The 23,776-nt window shown below is 40.9% G+C and overlaps 1 long non-coding RNA gene across 1 annotated transcript in view; it reads left to right on the plus strand.

Moving 5' to 3' along the window:
* Positions 1–22,453, plus strand: part of LOC131502390 (uncharacterized) — a 164,055-nt gene extending 141,602 nt beyond the window's left edge. The window contains exon 3 of the long non-coding RNA XR_009257033.1: positions 22,135–22,453. This is a non-coding gene — a long non-coding RNA (uncharacterized LOC131502390). The remainder of the gene's footprint in view (positions 1–22,134) is intronic.
* The last annotated feature ends 1,323 nt before the right edge of the window (positions 22,454–23,776 follow it).

The following is a 23,776-nucleotide window of genomic DNA, read 5'->3' on the forward strand; positions in this document are numbered from 1 at the left end:
TTTGTTTCATGTCTTTTTTTTAAAATTTTTAATATGTTTTTTTATTTATTTTTGAGATAGAGACAGAGCATGAGGAGGGGAAGGGCAGAGAGAGAGGGAGACACAGAATCCAAAGCGGGCTCCAGGCTCTGAGCTGTCAGCATAGAGCCCATCACAGGGCTCGAACTCACGGAGTGTGAGATCATGACCTGAGCTGAAGTCGGACGCTTAACCGACTGAGCCACCCATGCGCCCCTTTTTTTCTTTAATTCTCATCTTATCATGTCACTTCCCTTTTGAAAACATTTCGTTGGCTTCGCATGGACTATATGATTCAGCTCAGATGAGAGCAGTATTAAGGTAAGATCATTTTGGGCTTGGTTCATGTCTAGGAAAGAGTCAGTGAGATCATGAAATCGGATGGCATTCATAGGGATGAAGAAACGGAGGCAGATTTAGAAATATTTAGAAGATAGATTGTTCAGAAATAGGCGACGAAGCAGATGGTAAGTGAGCCGGAAGTGTAAGAGTTTCGAAGCCTACTTGTCACCAGTGGATGTGGGACTAAGAGAAAAAGTTTGATCTAGGTAGAACTATCCAGCAGGCCAACAGAAACCCGGAAGATACTAGTATATAGTTGTAGTTGAAGCCAAAGAGTTGATGGGATTTCCTACAGACGGTAGAATAAAAAGAACACTGGGCAAAAACTAAAACATTTTTAAGCACCTCTATGTAAACAGTGGAGGAAGGAAGAACTAGAAGGGTGGTATGAAGTCAACTAAGGCCGGGAGAGTCGAACATTTCAAGAAGTGATGAGAATCATCAGTGTCCAATGCAGAAATGAGGTCGAGTAAGGGAAGGCATGACTAATGTCTTTGGATCTGAGATAAGGAGCCCACTGATAATTTGAATCAAAGCACTATGAAGCATAGAATCCAGATTCAGTACAATAAGGTATAAAACGAAGTGATGAAGGGCACCTGGGTGGCTCAGTTGGTTGGGCATCTGACCCTTGATCTTGGCTCAGGTCATGGTCCAAGCCCCATGTCGGGCTCTGCACTAACAGTGGGATTCTGTCTCTCTGCCCGTCCCCTGCTCGTGTTCTCTGTCTCAAAATAAATAAATAAACTTAAAAAATAAAGTGATGAAGTTTACTAATATTTTGTTGAGAATTTTTGCATCTGTATTCATCAGAGATATTGGCCTATAGTTTCTTTGCTTTTAGTGTCCTTCTCTGGCTTTAATATCAGGGTAAAGCTGGCCTGATGCGTTTGGGAGTATTGCCCACCCTTCAGTGTTTTGGAATTTATGCATTTATTCTAGGTTATGCATTCTGTTGGTGTATAATTGTTCATAGTAGTCTCCTAATCCTTGCAGTACTGTGCTATCACTTGTATCCTCTTTCATTTCTAATTTTATTTATTTGAGTCTTCTCTCTTATTTTCTTATCTAGTCTAACTAAAGGTTTGTCCATTTTGTTTATCATTTACAGAAAACCAGCTCTTGTTTTTCTGGTCTCTATTTTATTTGTTTCTACTTTGATCTTTGTTACTTCCTTCCTTCTGCAGACTTTGGATTTAGTTTGTTCTTCTTCTAGTTCCTTGAGGTGTAAAGCTAGGCTGGTTATTTGAGAGCTTTCTATTTTCTTTTTTTAAATTTTTTTAATGTTTATTTATTTTTGAGAGAGAGAGAGAGAGAGAGAGAGAGAGAGAGAGAGAGAGAGAATCTGAAGCAGGCTCCAGGCCGTGAGCTGTCGGCACAGAGCCTGATGTGGGGCTCGAACTCATGAACTGTGAGATAATGACCTGAGCCAAAGTTGGATGCTTAACCGATTGAGCCACCCGGGTGCCCCAAAGAGCTTTCTATTTTTTTAATATATGCATTTATCACTATAAATATCCTTGTAAGAACTGCTTTAATAGCATCGCATAGGTTTTAGTGGGTTTCCATTTTCATTTGTTTTGATGTATTTTCTGATTTCACTTTTGACTTCTTCTTTTACATATTATGGTTGTTCAGGAGTGTATTTTCTGGTATCCACATGCTTGTAAGTTTTCCAGTTTCCAGCTTGTTGATTTCTAGTTTTTTACCATTGCGGTCAGAAAAGATACTTGGGATTTCAGTCTTCTTGAATTTGCTGACTTGTTGTGTGACCTATCATATGATCTGTCCTGGAGAGTGTTCCATGTGCACTTGGTAATTATGTGTATTCTGCCACTGTTGAATGGAATATTCTGTATACATCTGTTAAATCCACTTGATCTAATGTGTGGTTCAAATCCTATGTTTTCTTGTTGATTTTCTGTCTGGATCATCTGTCCATTGTTGAAAGTGGGGTAATGAAGTCCTCTACTATCATTGTATTGCTGTCTATTTCTCCCTTCAGATCTGTTAGTATTTGCTTCATATATTTAGATCCTCTGGTGTTGGGTGTACATATAATTGTGATTGCAGTATTTCTTGACAAAGTGACCCCTTTATCACTATATAATGACCTTCTTCGTCTCTTATTACTATTTTTGGCTTAAAGTCTGTCTCATCTTATGGAAGTATAGCTATGTCTGCTTTCTTTTGGTTTCCACCTGCATGGACTCTCCTTTTACTGCATTTTCCATCTTTTCACTTTGAGTCTATGTATGTCCTTAACCTGAAGAGAGTCTCCTGTAGGCAACAGATAGTTCACTCTTGTTTATCTCCAGCCACCCAGCCACTGTGTGCCTTTTGATGGGTGAATTCATTTTATTTACCTTCCGAGTTATTATCGTTATGTAAGGACTTACTAATTGCATTATGTTTGTTTTATAGTTCCCATTGTTCTTTTTTCCCCTTTCTTTCTGCTTATCTTTATGAACTGGTCACTTTCCCTCTGCTTTCGGTCTGTTTCTTTTTTTGTAAGTTTAGTAGACGTGTTTCCTTTGTAGTGACAGTGAGGCTTACATAAAACATTTCATACATAAAACAGGCCAGTTTAAGCTAATAGCAACTTAACTTTAATCACATACAAAAGCTCTGCATTTATTCCCTCTTTTATGTTTTCAATATCACAATAACCTCTTTTTATATTGTGGATTCTTTACCAAATTACAATAGCTGTAGTTATTTTTAATTTTTTGTAATGTTTATTTTTTTTCTTTTGAGAGCAAGAGAGAGAAAGTGAGACAGAGCAGGGAAGGGGCAGAGAGAGAGAGAGAGAGAGAGAGAGAGAGAGAGAGAGAGAGAGAATCCCAAGCAGACTGCACTGTCAGCACGGAGCCTGACGGAGGACTCGATCTCACGACTGAGGGATCATGACCTGAGCCCAGATCAAGAGTCAGATGCTTCACCCACTGACCCACCCAAGCACCCCTATAGTTATTTTTAATATTATTTTCTTTACCTTTTTATACTATAGTTAAATGGCTAATAAGAGTTTCGAAATGTAACTGTATGTATATTTACCTTTATGGTGAGTGTTATATGTTTTCGTATGTTTTTATGTTACTAATTAGTATCTTTTTACTTCAGCTCGAAGAACTCCTTTCAGTATTTCTTGCAAGGCAAGTCCGGTGGTGATGAACCCACTTAGCTTTTGTTTTTCGGGGACAGTCTTTATTTCCCCCCTTCATATCTGAAGGATACCTTTGTTGAGCTGTGTTGTTTTTGTGTTTGAAGTATTAGACGCCTTCCCAAATCTTTATTGTTCTCTTCAGGTGGGAGATTATTTTTCACTGGCCGTTGCTTGTATCTGGGACTTACTCCAGCCTTGTATGGATATACCTGCTGCACACTTCCTACTCCCTCTGGTGGCAGAATTCTTAAGCTTGTATAGATCTTCTCTGGTTCTTAGAAATCCCCAGGCTGGTTGCCGGAAGCGTCTCTTTTGTTTTCCAGAAGGTGGCACTACAGCTCAAATTTGTGGTTTTTCCCTTGCCCACAGGCCGGTTTACAGGAGCTCACTCACTCCCTTGCACTGGAGAGTGCACACGAGGAGCCAACCACAGAGCGGGGGGTGGTGTGGGTTTAGAACTGGGGCCTTGGGGGTGTCCCATGGACCAGGGATCCTTGGGTGAGTTTCTCCCAGTGTCCAGTGGGTGGGCTTCCTCCTGGAGTCCTGAAAGCAGTCAGCAGGAATCACATCCCTTTAATACCCTTTGATAGTCTTACCTGCCTCTTGCCCAATCCCCCTCCCCCCCCCCCCCCCTTTCCTCATACATGGCAGTCCCACTTAAGTCGCGGAGGTGCCTCTGGAGAGAACCGGCTTCACACACAGCTGGAGCACCCGGATGCTCACTCACTTCTCCCCCTTAGCACCACGAGAAAGGTCACTGTCACTTTGTTCAGCCGGCACTCTGCTGCCCTGGGGAAAGGCAGTGCGGGCAAAGTTCCTCTTACCCTCTTCACTGTGTCCAAACTCGGTTTCTGGGTTTTTTTGTTGTGTTGTTTTGTTCTGCTTTGTTTCCTCCAGCCGAGCGCTGGAATCTCTTCTCAGGAAGGCCTAATTTTTGCAAAAGCTCTCGCACCCATGGGTGTCTGCCCAAACCAGTCTCCTGGTTTTCCCCGACGGTGCTCCAGAGAGACTTCTTAAAATTTTGTCGTGATCCTAGCTCCTACAGTATGGGCTTATGGTGATGTTGAAGCTAGATAAAGGACTTCACACTATGCTAAGTGCCAGGCTACTTAAGTAAATGTTCATTGTAATTATTATTTACTGAAATTCTGAAGAAAACTGTATCTCATAGTGTTACTGTGGTGGTATTCTTGAGAGGTTGCTGGGGGCCTCTGGATAGCTTCCTGGAAAATGTCAGTAGACTCTTCTGTCTGAACAGCATTTGGCTTGTTGGTCAAGCTTCTCCACTCATTGTTGAGCGATTTAAAACCATATTTGCGTGCACCGTTCGTATGCATTCGTACAGTCACACGAATGTTGGGCAAAGTGTTGGACACATGGATATTTTTGTAAAACTTAGTGTGGTTTACAACAATGATTATGGATAAAAGATAAAATATTAGATATTTTAGGAACTCATTTCCTTGAGTCTTAGTTTTTTAACTTTAAGAAACTACTGCATCCATTTAGTAAAGTGTAGATAAAACAAATGTTGTGTTTCAACTTTGAGAATTAAAGATATCCTGTGCTTTTGAGCAAATTATGAAGAAGCAGACAGGATGAATATATTTCAGATTATCCTGAGTATTTCAGAAACAGGTCTGTACTAGTCTCTTATTCATATACTCATGGCTTTTCGAATCGTGTTGTTTATACTTAGGAATACACATGAATTGTATGGATAATGATGAATGAAAACTTCCTTCTTTGCTACCTGTGTAATGACAATAGATTAATTCATTAAAAGTAAATCTCACATACTTGGGTTTTACTGTTTCTCCAGAGAAAGCTTCACAGAGCATTTAGGGATGCTTGTTTTGTATATGCTCTCTGTCAAATATTGGGTGGAAAAAAATGACTCCCAGTTGAAAAAATTCTCGGACATAATTTATCTGCTTTAAAGTCTTTTGTATATTAGTGCTACAAACGATGCCAGGTAAAACATTTAGAAGTTACGGCCTATTTGGAAAGGGATATTTTGGGAAAATATGTTAGGTTCAAATAAGTGAAAAACACAAAGCTTCTCTAAAAGATTAAATCATAGCGTATGAGTTAAGTAATCGAAAGAAAACATGCAGTTTCCGCTGCACCAATATCTAAGCTATGGCCTTACACATACAGCCACTGTGTAGGTGTAAGAATAATGCTTTGGGGGTGCCTGGGCGGCTCAGTGGGTTTCGGCTCAGGTCATGATCTAACAGTTGGCGGGATTGAGCCCCAAATCGGGCTCTGTGCCCACAGGGCAGAGCCTGCCTGGAATTCTCTGCGTCCCTCTCTCTCTCTGCCCCTCCCCCACTCAGGCCTCTTTCTCTCTCCAAAAGAAATAAATAAATTTAAAAAAGAATAATGCTTTGAAAAACATCTAATATCATGGGAAAATGGTGATGGTGTATTGTCAAGTGAAAAATTTCTATAAAGTAGGAGCCTATAGAGTAGGATCCCAATGTGTGGGTAAAATGTAGGCACGTACTTACTACGTTCAAGTAGAAAAGTGGGAAACATACAAGCATGTCGATTTTCATCTTTGGCTCATTAAACTGTAGGTATTTTCTTTGCTTTAATATTTGTCTCAATATTACATTTTTTTCTCAGCATTCCTTTTTCACTTGTTATTCAAGTATAATCGACCTGCAAAGCTATATTCGTTTCAGGTGTACAGTATAGTGATTTGGCAATTCTGTACATTACTTCATGCTTATCATGATACGTGTACTCTTTTTTTGAAGTTCATTTATTTTGAGAGAGAGAGAGTGCGGGTGAGCGGGGAAGGGGCAGAGAGAGAGGGAGAGAGAGAATCCCAAGCAGGCTCCACGCTGTCAGTATGGGGTCCCGGGCTTGATCCCGTGAACCATGAGATCGTGGAGCGGAAGTCAAGAGTCGGACGCTTAACCTACTGAGCCACTCGGGCGCCCCCATCTCTTATTATATTTTATAACTGGAAGTTTATACCTCTTAACCCCCTTCACCTATCTCACCCATCCCCCACCCACCTCCCCTCTGGCAATCACCAGTTTGTTCTCTGTTCATGACCGGTAAAAGATATATTTAAATTTTTTTCTGAAGTAGAACTTCTATCTAGAAAAACCCAGTAGCTGTTATAAGGACAGGATATGCTGATTTTGTCCCCCCACATTCAATGCTCGTTTTGTAATGGGGTTTACTGCCAGGAGAATACTTTAATGCTGCAGTAATAGAAATTGCTTCCGTAGGGATTTGTCAGTAATTCTAGTCTCGGAGGAACTTGGCAAGGTCCTCAACTTGGACTTAAAGATTTAGGATTTTTATATTACCATTCTCATACAGTCTGAAAATAATGAGTTGCTTACAAGCCTTAAAGACATTCATGAATGTTTCAAATCCTTTCTCAAGTAGAATTGCCACACAGACTACAATGGAAACAATTTGGATATAGAGAGAATAATGATATCTTCTCATTTCCACATGTTAATTAACCACCAGGGCTTGATTTAGAAATGCTATGGCAGTTTGAAAAGCAACTATAGATCACATAGATGCAGGCTTTTCCTGATAAAACCTATTATAGTTTCACGAGTCAATAAATCTCTAAATTATCTTGAAAAACAACTTAAAAAAACACAACTTGTTAAATTAATGCCGACCAGTATTCTATAGACCTAGAGAAAAGGAACAGTGCAAAAAAAAAAAAACAAAAAAACCAAAATGCTGTGGCTGATGGACCCCTTGGAGGTTGGTGTTGACCGTTTCTCATCTGGGGGATAATCTTACTACTGTGTGTCTTTCCCAATTGGTCATTAATACCGGACTTATGCAAATTCTCATTATTTTAAAACTGGACGTGTCATTGGTGGCAGGTACACGGAATAAATGGAGTACAGCATGAGGGGCATTAATGATGAGAGTCACGCTCTGTTCTCTGCAGCCACCCCCTGGTCTTCCACTGCAGCGATCTTTCCAACAAGGGAGATTCGGTTTCCTGCCCTGGTTTATTGTAAGTGTCCGCTAGTACTCCTACATATCTTTCCTGATGCTCTCAAGACGCCTCTCTAACAATCCAGGAGACGTGCGTCCAGTTTTACCGTCAAACACATCGGGGCTGAGACTCACGAACTGTGAGATCGTGACCTGAGCGGACACCGAGAGCTGGATGCTCAACCAACTGAGCCCCCATGCACCTGTAAAATAATTTTCAAAACGGGGGCATTCCTTTGTGTTTTCCTTTTTGTGAACAGGGGAGTTTCTAGAATATATGTCAAAAGATGAAAGGGAAGTTAGAGGGTATTTACTGAATACATAAAATGGCATCATTAAAAGACAAATCAATGTAGGAAAATTAATTAGTCACTTCCCCATTATATTCTGTTTTGTGTTTATGCTATTCTAAACTAGAAACTGGGGGCTAAAAGTGAAGTCAGTCTCCCCTGGTGAGAAACCTGAAAGGGACATTTCTTTCATTATCTAAACATTATTTTCATAAGAGTAAGAGGCTATGTTTATACATACAGAAGTTTTATATGCCATGTGATGTTGAGAAGTTATTTATCATCCACTTTGTACATCAGTTTCTTTATCTGTAGAATGGAAATAATACAACCTCACAGAGTCATTTTGATGAATATGTAGGATCATCTATTAAGGTCTCTGGCATAGTTACTGAGATTTAATTTAAAGCTGAATGTAAAACAAAATTGACTGGGATATCTCTCGGTTTTCATTTTCTGATTTTTTTTTAAATACAATCATGTATTTTAGCACTTTGCTATTTAAAATATGATTTTATCTTGGAACATATATTTCTGACACAATATTCTTGAAGGATTACTTATGTTTTTGCTTATAAATTGGGAGAAGTATTAATTTCTGAAATATCTTCCCTCTTTTGCTGATATTTGTAATAAAGACTTGAAAAGGAGCATAAATTATGTAAACCACTATCACATGAAAAGATTAAATGAAGCCAGGAGGTAATCTTTAGACTCTTCTCAGGTGCTGACACTATTCCTTTCACTACCCAAATTTTCTTCCCTTTTCAGATGATCTCAGACTATAAATGTCTCCTTCCATGGAATAGTAAATATTTCAGACATAGAAGATAGAGTGCTTCTGGGGCCCCTGGCTGGCTCAGTAGATAGAGCATGTGACTCTTGATCTCGGGGTTGTGAGTTCAAACCCCACATTGGGTGTAGCAATTACTAAAAATAAACTTTGAGAAATAAATAAGTAAATACCTCTGTTTAGAAAAAAGAAAATAGAATGCTTCACAGGTACACTTATTGGTGGTTCTGACATTCTCTTAAAAGTATGTCACTGGTCTGGGGTGCCTGGTGGCTTAGTCGGTTAAGCGTCTGACTTTGGCTCAGGTCATGATCTCGCAGGTTGTGAGTTTGAACCCTACACTGGGCTGTCTGCTGTCAGCACAGAGCCCACTTCGGATCCTCTGTCTCTGTCTCTCTCTGCCCCTCCCCCGCTCACATGCTTGCGCTCTCTCTCTCTCTAAAACATAAACATTTTTAAAAATTTTCTCTTGCTCTTACTATACTGTCCATTCTCAGGAGAGACCAAAGATCCCTTCATGTTTCCTCTTATCTTTCACAACTTCTGGAACAGTATTTGAATTACATGGTAATAGAAACTGGAAGAAATTAGCGTATAGCAAGGTCAGAAACCGCTCATCGGACAGGACCCCGAAGATTTTCTCAAGCCTCTAGGTTCTGACGCTTACTCAAGCTTGGGTCTCCCCATCTTTGTATCTATAAATGGGGTTTAACCTTCAACCGTGCTGTGGTGCCAGTACCTCCTATCAGACACAGAAAGTCAGAGAACCAGCAAGAGATGAAGTATCAAGTCTAGCCTGTTCTTTCTTTTAATACTGATTATGATGTGGCCCGATAGGAATCTTCTGGTTAGAATTTTACTGCCATAGAAATAGCGTCATTTTACTTTCATTAAATCACTTCCTAAAAAATCACTTCCGTTTTTTCAGCTACAAGCTTGCATTCTGCATTGCCAGCCCAAGAGTTGCCAAAGGTCCAAGAGTGAGAATAATTCAGGGAATATTTTAGAAACACAAAAGGAAGGTTGTAGATGTCTAAGACTAATGATTGGCCCAAAGGGACCCCGTCATGAATAATTCCTCAGGAAAAGTGTTCTTAACCCTACAAACCAGGTGAGGTCCCTGTATGGTATATATATACTTCCATGGCACCATGTATATTTTGGGTTCACATTTTACTTGGCTTTTACTTTCTTTTATTCTATTTTCTGCTGCAAAAAGTGTTATTATTACATGCATTTGGCCCACAGCCTGTGATAGTGATCCAGGGTGGTTACGAAGCTACCTGGCAGGTGGAGAGAGGCGCAGGCAGGATCCCTGATACCAGGGGGATGAGAAGGGCCCAGCAAAGGCTAGTCAGGTGGTCATCTTCCTGAAGACCTCCTCATCTAGGCCGTGGCTCTCCAGGAAGTCACAAAGATGAGGGCTGTGAGGGCCGCACTCAGGATGTGCAAACCCAAAAGAGCCTGGTTCACGTGCCTTCTTTAGCTGCCCCCTCACTCATCTTGGGATAGCTTCTGCCCATCCAAGAAGAAGGCACAGTTGCTGCACTGGTTTCGTATCTTCACGAGACACTCGGTATTTTCTTGGCCCATCTCGCAGAGGAAGTATCCCGCGCTCTCTATGGCCATGTGGTTGCCTTCCAAATAGACGGCCAGCAAGTGGTAGGTATAGGAGGCCTACAGATGCAGGTTGACCATGAAGTCATTGGCAGCCTCCACCTTGGTGGAATAATTCTGATGAGTTTGGGAGCTCGTGACTGGGAATAAGAAACTAACCACAAAAAGTGGTGTTGGCTGGTCCCGAAAGCCAAGGACGCACAAGAGGATGGCCCTGGAAATAGTGACTGGAGAGAAAGGTGGAGAATGGTCGGAGGCTGGAAAAGGGCGTCCCTGCGTCTGTTCCCTCCAAACAGTTTTGAAGCAAGAGACGGATCCATAGGACCACGAGGTGCACTGCCTACTTTATTTTTATATGATTTCAAATTTACAGAAAACTTACAGGAATAGTACAAGAAATCCTGAATATGCTTTACCCAGATTCTCCACTTGTTTACCTTTCTTCCCACCATTTGTGCTGTCTCTCTGTCTCTCTTTCATTCTTCCTACCTCTCATCATGTGAGCATTATTTAAACCCATGCTCATTTACCTCTAAGTATGTAGGTGTCTTTTCCCCTAAAACATCTCTTACTTCACTACAGTAACCACAGTCAAGTTATCAAAATGGGGACATTTAACACTGATATAATATTATTATCTAATTCCCAGAAGAATTCAAGTGTCAAATGTCTCAATAATGCCGTTTATAGGTGTTTATCTTCTAGTGCATTAGACAGACAAGAATCAGGCATTTGTACATCAGCAACATGGCTGAATAAGCTGTCTTTCATCTTGTCCCTCCCTAACAACAACAACCTGGCAACCGTCCGTAGATAAAAGTGCCTTTGTGGGAACTGTGGGATCCAGGGCCATATGCCAAGGAACCCTAGAGGAGTCTCGCCTGCCTGTGCACCGGGTAATAGCAAACAGGCCTCAGTCCTAGCTGTGAACTCTGCAGTGACCCATAAACCAGCTCCGGCCTCTTGGCTGCATTATGGGAGCCCCTGGAGAATACTGTCTTAGATAATCACCCACGGATGAGAGAGTTTTGTGGAAGTCCAAGTTTCCAGCGGAGAAGTTCCAGCACACCATTGGAGGGAAAAACAAATGAGTTCGAATGCATTAGAGAGTTGTACTGAGTCGTGAGCTCCATGGCTAGGGGACAGAGTGGGAGGGGGCTGGGCGAGTGGCAGAAAGGGGACGAAGATCCTACTAACTGCATCATGGACTCCATCAAGAAGCTTGCCCACAAGTTACTGGGGATACCTCGCCTGCATATCCCAACAGCTGGCCCGTGGGCACACCCAGCGTTTGCCATGCCTCGTATATGTACTCCCACATCCTGTGGTCAGCTCCTTGTGCATGCTCTCAGTGGAGGCAGAAGTGAACTTTGGCAGATGGCTACTGGGCATGCACAGAAAGTCAGACCAAATATGGAGCCAAGGAGAGACTACAAGCTTGAGCTTTAGTTCCACCCTTGAGAAACCAAAGGGAGGCGGTGAGCATTTGGCCTAGTGCATTGCGGGATCAGAAGACATACAAGCTTAAGAATTCTGCCACAAGAGGGCGCCAGAAGTACGGATCAGATGTATCCATAGGTCTGAGAAAACCTCAGAATCTCTAGCAGGGCTGACCGTGGGTTTTCTCTCCTGAAGGCGGTTAGTAAAGATGAGAGAAGTGGCTGCCAACTTCACATATGAAAGATTTCAAGGAACATGAAAAATTGAGGAAACATAACACCACCAAAGGATCACAATAATCTTCTAGTAACCAACCCCAAAGGCCATGTGTTTATCTGAAAAAGAATTCAAAAGACTTGTTTTAATGAAGGTCAGTGAATTACAAGAAAATAATGACATTTCGGTGAGACAAGGGGAAGACAATACAAGACAAACAGAAGTTTAACAGAGAGATAAAAATCCTAAAAAATAACCACACAGAAGTTCGGGAGCTGAAGAATTCAATGAATTCAATGAAAAAAAAATGTATTAGCATCAAAATAAATCTGCAGAAAAAAAAGAACATGTAAATAAGAAGTTAGGATCTTTGAGATTATCCAACAGAGGAGAACAAAATAAAAAGAATTGGAAAGAAGTGAATAAAGCCTACTTGATTGGTGGGATACCATCACAGTAACCAGTTTATGAATTATTGGTGTTCCAGAAGGAGAAAGAGGGGGAAGAGATCAGAAAGTTACTTTAAAGAAATAATGTCTGAGAACATCCTTAATCTAGTGAGAGATTTGGATATCCAAGTTCATAAACCTCATAGGTCACCAAACTCAAGTAAAAGAAATCTTTGAGATGCTTTATAAGAAAACTGTCAAGAATAAAAGACAAAGGGAGAATCTGAAAAGTGGCCAAAAACAATATCTTGTAACTTAAAAAGGAACCCCAGTAAGGCTGTCAGCAGATTACTTAGTACAGTCCAGAAGAGAGAGGGATGATACATACAATGTGATGAAAGAAAAAGAGTGCCAGAAGATTCTGACAAAGTTGTCCTTTAGAAATGGAGGAGAGATAAGACTTCCCAAACAGAACCTGAGGGAGCACATCAACACTATACCTGCCTTACAAAAATAGGCTGAAAATAATTCAGCAAATAACTAAGGCAGAAATTAAAGGATGCTAATAACACCTAAATATATGAAAATACACAACTCACTGGTGAAGGTAAGTATATAGTCAAAATTAGAATCATATTGTAATATGGTGGTGTATTTATTACTTAACTCTAGTAAAACAGGTAAAGGTTGAAAGTGTTAAAAATAATTACAGCTACAATAATTTGTTAATAAATATACAATATAAAAATGTACATTGTGACATCTAAACACAGAGGTAGGAAGGAGTAAAAAAGTAAAATGAGATTTTTATATGAGATCAAAGTTTAGTTGTTATCATCCGAAAATAAACTGTTATGGATTCAGACTGAATTACATCACCAGCTTCCCTGGTTCTCCAGTTTACAGAGGGCAGACTGTGGGGCTTCTCAGCTTCCATAATCATATAAGCCAAGTCCTTTAACGAATCTCTCTCTCTCTCTCTCTCTCTCTCTCTCTCAAGAAGAAATAAACTGTTACGTGTATAAGATGTTTTATGCAAGCCTCATGGAAACAACAAAGCAAAAATCTGCAGCAGATACACAAAAGATAAAGAGAAGGGAATCAAAGCATACCACTATGGAAAATCATCAATACATCAATACAATATGGAAAGGCAGCAAGACAGAGAGAAAGGAACAGGGGAGCTACAAATAAACCAGAAAACAATAAGATGGCATTAGTAAGTCCATACCTATCAGTAATTGCCCTTAATATACATCGATGAAATTCTCCACTCAAAGGATGTAGAGTGGCCGGACGTGTAAAGAACAAGACCAAATTATATGCTGCCTACAAGAGAATCACTTCAGCTTTAAGGACACACAGAGCTCAAATTGAGGGGCTGGAAAAAGATATCCCATGCAAATGGAAACCAAAAGAGAGCAGAAGTAGCTATATTTCTATCAGACAATAAATTTTAAGCCAAAACCTGTAACAAGAGACTAAGAATATCATTATAATGATAAAGCCATTAATTCATCAAGAAGATATAACAACCTGGGGCACCTGCGAGGCTCAGTCAGTTAAGTGTCCGACTTGGGCTCAGGTCTTGATCTCATGGCTTGGGAGTTCGAGCCCTGCGTCAGGCTCTGTGCTGACAGCTCAGAGCCTGGAGCCTGCTTCAGATTCTGTGTCCCCCCTCTCTCTGCCCCTCCCCTGTTTGCCCTCTGTCTCTCTTTCAAAAATAAATAAACAGTAAAAAATTTAATAAAAAATTTAAAAAACAAAGGATTATAAGAGACTACCATGAACAATAATAAACCCAACAAATTGGATAACCTACAAAAAAGATAAATTCTTAGAAATATACCACCTACCAAGACTGAATCATGAAGAAATAGAAAATCTGAACAGACCAATCATGAGTAAGGAGATTGAGTCAGTAATCAAAAATGTCCCAACAAAGATCAACCCAGGAACGGATCGTTTCCCTGGTGAATTGTACCAAACATATATTTTTTAATGTTTACTTATTTATTTGCGAGAGAGAGAGAGAGAGAGAGAGAGAGAGAATAAATTCCAAGCAGGCTCTGTGATGTCAGGGCAGAGCATGACACAGGGCTTGAACCCAGGAACCATGAGATCATGACCTGAGTCAAAACCAAGAGTCGGACGCTTAAGCGACTGAGCCACCCAGGTGCCTCTTACACCAAACACTTAAAAAGAATTAACACCAATCCTTCTCATACTCTTCCAAAATATGGAAGAGAAGGAAATTGCATTTTACAGGGCCAGGATTACCCCGATACCAAAGCCACCCAAGGACACTACAATAAAAGAAAACTATAGGCCAATATTGCTGATGAATATACATGCAAACATGTTTTAACAAAATTCTAGCAAAGCGAATTCTACAGTACATTAAAAGATCATACACCAGGATTAAGTGGCATTTATTCCTGGCAGGCAGGGATGTTTTAACATATACAAATCAATGAAACCACATTAATATAATGAAAGATAAAAACCACGATCATCTCAATATATGCAGAGAAAGCATTTCACAAAACACAACACCCTTTCATGATAAAACATTCAATAAATTGGATATGTAAGAGATGAACCTCAGCATAATAAAATCTGTGTGTGAGAAGGCAACAGCCAACATCACACTCACTGGTGAAAGACAGCAAATGCTTCCCCTAAGATCGGGGAAGAAGACGAAGGAGCCTATTCTCACCATTCCTGTTCAGCAGAGAACTGGAAGTTCTAGGCAGAGCAATCAGGAAAGGAAAGGAAATAAAAGGTATCTAAATTGGAAAGGAAGAAATAAAATGGTCTCTGTTTGAACACGATATGGTAATTTTATCAGACTCAGCCAGAGTACTGATTAGTTAGCACTAATCAACAAATTCAGTGGAGTTGTGGGATTTAAAATCAACACACAGAAATCTGTTGCATTGTTCTGCATTAACAATGAAATATCTGAAAAATAACGAAAGCAATCCCATACACAATAGCATCAAAAACAATGAAATACTTAGGAATAAATGCAACCAAGGATATGAATGATCTCTGAAAATGATAAGACTTTGATGAAAAAAGTTGAAGAAAACACAAATAAATGGAAAGCTATTCCATGTTCAAGAATCAGAAAATGAATATCGTGAAAATGTCCACACTACCCATTGCAAACCCCATCAAAAGTCCATTGGAAAATTGGCATTTTTCACAGAAATAGAAAAAAAAGATCCTAAAATTTATATGCAACCACGAAAGACCTCAAACTGCCGAAGTAACGCTGAGAAAGCAGAACAGAGTTCAAGGCATCACACTTCCTGATTTCCAACTATATCACAAAACTATAGCAATCAAAACAGCATGTCACTTGCGTACATATAGAGACATAGACCAATGGGACATAATTGAGGGCCCAGAAATAAATCCCCACATATACAGCCACAATATTTGACAAGGCAGCCAACAATACTCACTGGGGAAAGGATAGCCTCTTGGATAAATGTTGTTGGGAATACCCGATAAATCACATGCAGTAAGAATGACATTGCTTCCGGGCGCCTGGGTGGCTCAGTCGGTTAAGCGGCCGACTTCGGCTCAGGTCATGATCTCGCGGTCCGTGAGTTCGAGCCCCGCGTCGGGCTCTGTGCTGACAGCTCAGAGCCTGGAGCCTGTTTCAGATTCTGTGTCTCCCTCTCTCTGACCCTCCCCCGTTCATGCTCTGTCTCTCTCTGTCTCTCTCTGTCTCAAAAATAAATAAATGTTAAAAAAAATTTTTTTTAAAAAGAATGACATTGCTTCCCTACCTTACACCACTCACACATTGAACTTCTAAAGGGTTACAAACTTAAACATAAGACTTGGGGCCATAAACCTTCTGGAAAAGAACACAGGGAAAACTGCTTCACACTGCTATTAGCAAGGATTTTTTTTTTTTTTTTTTTGGTATCACAACCAGAGCAAAAGTCAAATATGTGGGCCTGTGCCAATCAAAAGCCTTCCGCACAGCAAAAGAAACAATCAGAGAAAAGGAAAGGTGACCTACTGCATGGTAGAAGGTATGTGCACACTATATATCTGATAAGAGGCTAATATCCACAATATGTAAGGAACTCATTCAACAGAATGCCAGAAAAAAAAAGATCTGAAAAACGAACAGAGGAACCCAGCAGACTTTTTTTTCCAAGTAAGACATACAAATGGCAAACAAGTACCTGAAAAGATGTGCAACGTCGTTAATCATCAGGGAAATGCATTATAATTGTTTTAATGTTTATTTTTGAGAGAGAGAGAGAGAGAGAGAGCCCGAGTGTAGGAGGGGTAGGGAGAGAGACACACACAGAATCCAAAGCAGGCTCCAGGCTCCGAGCTGTCGGCACAGAGCCAGACGCGGGGCTCCAACCCATGAGCCGTGAGGTCATGACCTGAGCCGATGTAGGATGCTCAACCGACTGAGCCACCCAGGCGCCCCAGGGAAATGCATGTTAAAACACAATGACATATTCCGCACCTGTTACAATGGCTATTATCCCATTGACAAGAGATAGTAAGTGGTGGTGACGGGGTGGAGCACAGGGTACCCCTTGTTGGGGGGAATGTAAATTGTTACACTATGGACGGCAGTCTGAAAGTTCTTTCAAAAAATAAAAATAAAGTACACCTGAAACTAATATAATACGGTATCTTAACTCTACTGGAATTAAGATAAATTTAAAAATTAAATGAGAAAAAATAAAAATAGAACTACCATCTGTTCCAGAAATTCCACTTCTGGGTTTATATCCAAAGGAAATTGGATCAAGATCTCAAAGAGATAGCTGCACTCCCATGTTCATTTCACCACTATTCACAGTAGCCAAGATATTGAAAGGACATCACTGTTTGTGTCTGGATGAATAGTTGAAGATGTGACACACACATGCACATATATACGTACATATATACGATGGAATGTTCTTCAGCCGTGGGAAAGAAGGGTACTCTGGCTTTTGGCGACAGCATGGCTGGAGCTAGAGGGTATCATGCTAAGTGAGAGAAGTCAGAGAAAGACAAATAGTGTATGATCCCATATGTGGAATCTAAAACTATCTAACTCCTGGAGACAGAGTTAGTTAGCATGGTGGTGGCAGGAGGTTGGGAAGATGGGAGATGTCTGTCCAAGGGTACAAACTTCCACTTATGAGATGAATAAGTTCCGGGGATCTACTGCACAGCATGGTGACTATAGTTAATAATACTGTGCTGTGTATTTGAAAGTTGCTAAGGGAGTAGGTTTTAAATGTCACCCCCCCCCCCCAAAATGGTAATTATGCACAGTTATGGAGAGGTTAAGTAACCTTACTGTAGTGATCATTTCACAATAGAAAAATATCAAATCATTACGTTATATATTCCTAAACTTACACGGTGTTGTAGGTCAGTTATGTCTCAGTAAAGCTGAAAAACAATAAAATTAACTAACGGTATTTAAAAAAGAGTCGGGCATTGCATGAACTTGACATGTCTCTTTAGTCTCCTTTAGTTAGCTCATTATTGTTACTCCTGATTCCACCCCTATTTTCCCAGACCCGTGTCTTCCTACTGTCATAGATTGTATCAGTGCCCTACTGCTCTTGTAACAAATTACCGTGCGCCCACGAGCTTGAAAGAAAACAAATTTATTCCCTTATACAGTACTGGGAATAATAAGTCTGAAATCGATTTCACTTGGCAAAAGTCAAGGTGTTGACAGAGCTGTTTCTTTATGGAGACTCCATTTCCTTGCTTTTTTCAGCCTCTAGTGGTCTCCTTTGTTCATTGGCTTGCGGCTGCTTCCTCCATTGTCAAAGTCCATCACTCCAATTTCTGCTACTTGTCATCATATCAGCTTTACTGCTTCTGTAGTCAAATATCCCTCTGGCTTCCTCTTGTAGGGACACTTGTGATTACATTTAGGGCCCACCTTGACAATCCAGCACAATGTCCCCCCCCCCCCCCCCCCGCCATCTTACGATCCTTAATCATATCTGCAATGTCCCTTTTGCCATATGACATAACATAGGTTCTGGGGATTAGGGCATTGGACATGTCGTGAGAGGTATCCTTCAGCCTACCACAGGGACAGTGGTACATAACGGTTTCTGATTCGGTGTATGTACTTGGGTCTAGAGGGTGGTGGCATGGTCACATGGGGCATTGAAGATATGATTAAGGATCTTAAGATGGGGACATTACGCTTCACTCACATCTCCAGCTCTTTCTTTTTTCCAATTGTTCTGCCAAGTGCTTAGTGAAGAATCTTAAACTCTCTAGCTTTGTGAATGTGTCTGTTTCTCTTTTTAATTTTGTTGGGGTTTTTTCGTCCATGTGTTTCACAGCTCTGTTATTAGGCGCGTATATATTGATGTATATAATTGTTACTTTATACTTTAGAATGCGTAATGCTTTATATTTGTTACATATATCATTGGTGCATCATTCCTTTTATCTTTATGTACTATTACAGGCTCTCAATAAATATTTGTTGAGTTCATTTAAATAACAAAATACAGCCAACTATTACATTCAACATCGATACAAAGTAAGGTAATATATCTTGATGCTTTGGGAAGTAAAGACACTAACCAGAGCTCCAGCCTTTGGAGAGGCTTTCAGAATACTTTCTCAAGGGGCGCCTGGGTGGCGCAGTCGGTTAAGCGTCCGACTTCAGCCAGGTCACGATCTCGCGGTCCGTGAGTTCGAGCCCCGCGTCAGGCTCTGGGCCGACGGCTCGGAGCCTGGAGCCTGTTTCCGATTCTGTGTCTCCCTCTCTCTCTGCCCCTCCCCCGTTCATGCTCTGTCTCTCTCTCTGTCCCAAAAATAAATAAAAAACGTTGAAAAAAAAAAATTAAAAAAAAAAAAAAAAAAAAGAATACTTTCTCAATTCTTTAGACCCCTGTTCTCTTTCATCCGTGAAATGATGACCTGAGTCGAAGTTGGACGCTCAGCCGACAGCCACCCAGGCGCTCCTAGACCCCTATTACACGCAAACTTACTGTTTGGAAGTGGTAACTCTGATGAAAGTCACCATTATATTTGTAGCATAAAGAATGGACCATAGTAAATAAAACCTCCAGCAAACTTCTGTGTTATTAGGACGAACACAAATCGAGTTCTTAACGTCAACACAATGTGGTGAATTTTGCCAGGTTCTTTCTCAGAGCTTCCTGGAGACTCCAGTAATTGCGGTCTGCAGTTTGGGTGGCCCCCACTAGAGGGCAGTCGTATCCTCTGAAGTTCAGTTTTCGTTTTAATATGATATTCTTTGTAAGTTTTTAAAAGGCATGGTTATACAGATACTAAATTAATATGCAGAAATAATTGAGGAGACCAAAACCTTTGAGTTCAGTACAGAACAAGTAGGGTCTTAGGCATCCGGAGGATATCCTACTTCCCATGCTTAAGCCAGAAACCTGATTTTTCATTCATGGGACTTCCTACCTCAGAAGAAGTGACAAATCCAAGCTATCTTTCATTCGTTACCGGCAAGGTATGTCAAAACTAATCTTAGCTGTATAATCTTTGTTAAAACTCAGCCGCGGGATAAAGATTAACCTGCTCAGGCTCATATTCATGTTATCTGAAGTTCACTAACAGCATCTCTTCGTACTATTCTAGGCAAAATGGTAGAATTTATTTTGCCCTTTGGAGATGAACTATTCCACCAAAGAATGCATGCTCCCTTCTCAAACTCAAACTGAACTTCTCATACTGGTCAACTTGGAGGAAGCCCAATACAGCCTCTCTCTCCCCCACTGATTACTACTAAAAAAGGATGGACGGAATACAAAAAGCAGCTAGCTACCTGAGGACTTTGGGAAGTGTGAATCACAGGCTGTCTGGAGAGGGAAATCGAAAAAGGACAAGCACCACCGGTGTTTCCTGGTCTTGTGTTTTGTTTTGTTTTGTTTTGTTTTTCAGTAGTCCGCTGTTTGCCTCTTTTATCTCCTGGCTTTGACCCAAGCCATAGAAATCCACAGAGAGAAAAGTCCTAGAGACATCTCTGTGGCCAGAGGACCAAGAAGAAGGTTCTTGTGAGACCTGGGGAGTGGAGGAGAATCTTCCTTCCTTCCTTCCCTCCCTCCTTTCTTCCTTTTTCTATTTCTTTCTCTCTTTCTTCTTGCCATGATTAGGATGGGAGAAAAGTTTCTCTCCAGAGAGGCACCATGAGGGGACTTGAGGGGAGCTGTAGAGCCGTTCCCTGTGTTTGTGGTGGTGCTGACGTGGCTCTATGCATTTGTCACAACTCACACACCAAAAAAGGGAATCTTACTCTGCGCGGATTAAAAGATAACTAAAAACTGGAGCTGGCCCAAGATGGCTGGTGTGCTGTTTTGAGTACAGCAGGAGATTTTAAATTTGGAAAGTCTTCTGTTCAAATGCTAATTCCGGGGCACCTGGGTGGCTCAGTGGTTTAAGCGGCTGACTCTTGCTTTCGGCTCGGGCCAGGATCTCATGGTTCATGGGTTCCAGCCCCACGTCGGGCCCCACGCTGGCAACATGTAACCTGCTTGGGATTCTCTCTCTTCCTCTCTCTCTACCCCTCCTCAGCTCATGCTCTCTCTCTCTCTCTCTCTCTCAAAATAAAATAAACATTAAACATTTTTTAAAAATACTAATTGTGCCACTCACCGGTGTGTGATCTTTTCTGTATCTGATTACATGAGAATATGTCTATAAATACATTATTGAAATGGAAGTAAATTAGAAATACATATTCATATGTAAAATAGTTGTTAGCAGCCCTGGCAGCTCGTCCCTTCGTACTGAGTAGAAGACTGTGAAGTCACGAATTTTTTCCTCAACCATCACTTTCTCAATCAGACCTGGCCAAAGCTGTGCACTTCGGTGCTGACAGAACACGGTCCTCAGACCCTCTTTAGCCTACTGAGAAACGGCTGATGGATCCAGAACCCGAGACACTCTTGCTCCTTCGTATCCCACGGTGGCTTTTCAGAGTTGAATTTGTAAAGGGAAAACCCCGTTTACAAAGCCAAGTGCGTTTAACATTCGTACGTGGCTTGTACGTGTCGGTTTGTGTCAGCGATGGAAGGTCGAATAAAAATGCACTAACAATATTAACCAACAGGGCGCTTGGGCACGCTGATAATGATAATAATAATTCATATGATATGATAGAATATAAATAATATATTAGAGCAAACCAAACATTTAAGTGATAGTTTCCCCACCCACATAGGGGGTTCGAGTTAGAAGCGATTTTCGTTAATACTGTCTCTGTGTTCAAACAATCCTAAAGAGGTTTCACGTACGTTGATGGTTTTAAATTTGTTTTTATTTGCTTTCCGGCGAGAGGTACAACCTTTCACGAGGCAAAAGGCTGGAACGCTTTGGGGGAAAATGATAGGGTATTAACAACCAAGTTTTTGCTGTATCAGTGTGATTAATTGAGAAATACTTCGGGTTTGGGTACACTGACTTATTCAAACATTTCTGACCGTTCTGTACCGAAGACAAATTATATAAAGATTGTAAAACTCAAAGACATGTGAAACTGTTTTGAGTTCAGACACAGGACAACCTCTGGTTATGACTTCTTCCTAAACTGCCCGCTAGCCTTGACCGCACATGAGGATACTTTGTGCAATAATATCTTTTCCTTGAATTCAGACTACCCTCTTCTTTGTGGATAATGTCCGTTAACTTGCTCTGATTCAACGATTATAGAATGGTGTATCTTCTATGAAATGACATGTTCTGTAAGGAAGGTACTTGGGGGCAAGAAAAGGGGCCAGAGGAGAAAGACAGCCCAGTTTGTATATTCCGTAGTGTTTTGTGATACCGAATTTGAGTTCCCCCTGTAATACAGTGGTCTCACATTTTCTTCATTCTGCCCAGGAGAACATTCTGTCGCTAGCCCTTGATAGAATTCATAATTCTGAAACTGTCTGGCAAAAGTTGGAGAGCAAACCGAAGGGAATCCCTTCTGGCTTGAATCTACTCATGACGAGAATATTTCCCGCAAGGCCAGGCCTACATAAATAGGATGATGAGATGGGACAGAAGTAGCTCCACCGTGGCGATTGGTGACAACTAAGCTGGCTATGCCGTGATGCCCGTGGATGGCCATCCTTCAGGTGTGAAGTGGAATCATAAACTCTTCAAGTTTAGAAGGGACCTCTGAGGCCATTTCTTATTCGGTCTCCTTTCTGATTCCGAAATCCCTTTTCAAAGTGCTTGACACAATGGTGCCCAGCCTTTGCTTCACCCCTTTCAGTGACGAGAGAGCTCACAGACTTAATTCTCTGCGAGGCACTGGACAACACATAACGATATCGGAATGCCGTACAATCTTACAAAGACAGAACTCGATCCCGAAAGCTAAAACCGGCGAGACTGCTAATGGGCACCATTTATGCAAACAGTACATTGAAAGATTAAAGTTTATGTGAATTTGGGAACAATGGAAGAACTTTTTATAAATTAATATGGTATAATTAGAGATAAAAATGATGCCGGTTGGGTTTTTAATGTATTATTTACATTTTACAAGCATTTTCGAACACCAAATGATTCTGAAGAGGTACGCCTTGATTTTTCAAATTCTTCCATTTGTGCTTCCAAGATTACTTCATTGATTATTTATAACCAATGTTTAATGAGTTCTGCTATGTGCTCCAGACTGTGAGAGATAGAGAATACTGTGTGAGCATTTATCATTGGTTATTTGGGAACCATATTTTAAAGGCTTAATCTAACTCCAAATCTCCACTCAAAGCTAGATGACATTGAAATTTACAAATCTGATTAGACACACATATTTTAACGAACATAACTTGAACCGGCTGCGTGTAAAATGATCCGTCTCATGCTATGACATAAGCAAAACAAAATTCTGAAATATTTGAAAACAGTAATGTCTTGCATGATATTTTTATATCCAGAGTATTGTGGCACACATCACAAATTAAGAAGAGTTATTTGCAAAATATGAGTGACTATCTCAGTAGGACCAGAAGACATACGTATTGGATACCCCAAGGCGAAAGTGTTGTGTAGGTGACCAAGTCACTCCCTTGTCTGTTGAAAAGGGCACAATGTAGAGGCAAGAAAAGAAAAATTTTAAGTTTATTTATTTTGAGACAGAGGGAGGAAGAGAGAGAGGGAGAGACAATCCCAAGCAGGCTGCATCGTCAGGGCAGTGCCTAATGTGGGTCGATCTCAAGAACCGTGAGATCATGACCTGAGCCGAAACCAAGAGTCGGACTCTTTTTTAAAAAAGTTTTTTTTGATGTTTATTCATTTTTGAGAGAGAGAGAGAGAGAGAGAGAAAGAGGGGGGAAGGACAGAGAGAGAGGGAGACGCAGAATCTGACGCAGGCTCCAGGCTCTGAGGTGTCAGCACAGAGTCCGACGCGGGGCTCGAACTCACAAACCATGAGATCATGACCTGAGCTGAAGTCAGAAGCTTAACCCACTGAGCCACGCAGGCACCCCAAGAGTTGGACTCTTAACCGACTGAGCCGTGCAGGCACCCTAAG

This window comes from Neofelis nebulosa, chromosome X, assembly GCF_028018385.1.
Source record: "Neofelis nebulosa isolate mNeoNeb1 chromosome X, mNeoNeb1.pri, whole genome shotgun sequence".
Classification (NCBI taxonomy): Eukaryota; Metazoa; Chordata; class Mammalia; order Carnivora; family Felidae; genus Neofelis; species Neofelis nebulosa.